The sequence below is a fragment of the Amphimedon queenslandica genome, unplaced genomic scaffold (assembly GCF_000090795.2).
Source record: "Amphimedon queenslandica unplaced genomic scaffold, v1.1 AMPQUscaffold_13145, whole genome shotgun sequence".
Lineage (NCBI taxonomy): Eukaryota > Metazoa > Porifera > Demospongiae > Haplosclerida > Niphatidae > Amphimedon > Amphimedon queenslandica.
Genome location: NW_003546619.1, coordinates 70,908 through 73,346, shown reverse-complemented (window position 1 = coordinate 73,346; position 2,439 = coordinate 70,908). Strand labels below are relative to the sequence as shown.

The window sequence follows — 2,439 nt, the reverse complement described above, 5'->3', positions numbered from 1 at the left end:
CATCTTTGCTCATAGGATCAATCCCAATGACGGACATCAGAGATTTGTTGTCTTTACACGTGTAATTCACCCGCCCAAATGATTTAGTACAGATACGGCAGTGAGTGTCAAGGTATCTCTGGTGTTTTGTAGTCATGCTAAATGATGGTGAATGATGGTCAGTTTAAATATTATTTAATGAAAACTATCTCTCAGTGCTTTATTTCTCTAGCCTATAATTTTGTCATTTAGTTAGGCACTTGCTTAGTAAGTATATCAGATGCTTAAAATTCAAATATTCAACACTCAGTATCTTTTGTTAAAAAAATATTAACATTTATTATCAACCACCATACTTTAATTCAACTCATAATCTATCAATACATACCTTTTATATTGTCTATAAAACTTCCCTTTAGATACAGCAGACCACAGAACAAGACCACTATCGTAGTTTTTGAATAGCACTGTTGATGCAGCTGATGCGCAGTACTACACTATACTGTTTATCTATGCGCAGTGCAGTTTTATTGCTTCTACATGTTAATATTATATACTGTGTGTGCTAAAATAAGTGTATTCATGATGTAATGTGTTACTATTTTGATAACAAAGAATCTATACAAACAGGAAGTTCTTCTCTCAATTTAAAAGATTCCGTAAATAATCTAATTATTGACTTTTTGAACACAATAAACACCCGTGTACTAGTCATGCATGAGTTTAGTGTTTTAGTTTATACTCATTGAAAGTCCAACTGTCAGTTGTATATCTTGGAAAAGCCAATAAAGTCACTTTTTCTCTTGCTAAGATGGTTGCCGGTTTTCCAAAGACTGCTATAAGGGGCCGGCTGCTGGTTCTCAAGCTACTATCCTTTCCAAACCGGTTGCTGGTCCCGGAGGCATTAGTTGTAGCAACCAGCTGCCGGCGCTCTAGCCACTTCGATAAAAAAATTACCAAAAATACACAGGACTTACCCTTTAAAGCATTAAATTGTGCTAAAAGTATTTATTACTTGCTTGTGTAAGTTCAAAAAGTACAATACTTTGTAGGGGAAGTGAAAAGTATGCAAATGGTGAGGTCAGATGCCTGATATGGCATAATAAGAGAGATGTAAACATGTTGTTGACTTACCGTACTGATGAGCTAATTGATAAGACAAGACAATCGATGAGAGCAGCTGAAGGAGTGGTACATTGAGGTCGATGGATGTGGATAATACTTGTGAGGAAGAACACGTGGATGGAAAGAAATTTCAAGAAGGATGTAAATATGACTGGACAGGATGGTACATTAGCTAGTGTGCGTCTATTATGAACGCTTACCTGATATTTTCTCATTCTGTCCCTCTAATCCAAAGAAAAGGAAGACTATCAGAGATAGCATTCAGTAGTGGTCCATCTTGGGTCATATGATATGCGCTTCAATTAGAACTGAACTAGGTGTGTTGATCGAGTATGGTATAAACATGAAGCTTATGTTTGGTCTCTTGGAACAACGTAAATGAAGGTATTTCTTCTGTCCAGACGAAGTAATGACAGCAGATAAAACTATGACATACTTTTGAACTATAGAACACAAGCTGTAATATTATACATAATTATGGCATTTTTCATTACTCTACAACAAAACAATAAAAACAATCATTCATAGTGTTGCACACTCTAATGGATACCATAGTAGTTATATTTTCTTCCAGTTTCTATTAACTGAAAGTGAGTGGTATACAAGTTTCAAACTTTCCTTACTTACCACCACAGGCTTGCAACTAAAGTAATGCCAGAGCCTTACCTGTGTGCAAACGGAGTTAACACTAACAAAAGTTTACAGGATCATTGTAGACTTACTTATACTCCTGGCAAAGGAAACTCAATGTTCATGGTTGAAATTGAGTGTGCGCGTGGTTTTAAAGGAAGATATTGATCAGATTTTCTGTTTTTCTAAACTATGTGACCATAATTGACAAAAGGTACCTTATGGCGGATTTTCATATCCATTATTTTAATGAAAAATATCAACCTGTGTGTACTCTGTTAGACAACCATTGTTTGTAAGAGTTACATAGATACATTCTGCATCCCGTGGAGTAATATATAGGCCTTTTCACACTGGCACAGTTTTCAAAGCGCTTTGATGTGCTTTGTTGATACAGCTGAAATAATGCGCATTGATCTTGTTCACACTAGGAGCTGAATTCAGTGTTCTTGTTGCCATTGGTTTACATTGATCGAAGCGCATCACTTCACATCAATCCACCTCTGGAGGTGAAGGGAGAGTGATGCGCATCAATGCACATTAATTGAAAACCACTCTAGTGTGAACACGATTAATGCGCGTCAATGCGCATTACTTCGGCTAGTGTGAAAAGCCTTATGATAAATGGAGGTCAGGAAGTTGGATATTTCAGGCTATAAAGACCAATTTTCCTATCCCCCATCAGGTACCTTCTGTCAATTATGG

General features: G+C 36.5%; 1 long non-coding RNA gene across 1 annotated transcript; it reads left to right on the top strand.

The window, feature by feature from the left end:
- The first annotated feature begins 8 nt into the window (after positions 1–8).
- On the top strand, positions 9–612 carry LOC109584950 (uncharacterized). The gene is made up of 2 exons (XR_002186241.1): positions 9–157; positions 399–612. It is a non-coding gene; the product is annotated as an uncharacterized LOC109584950 (long non-coding RNA).
- Positions 613–2,439: the final 1,827 nt, after the last annotated feature.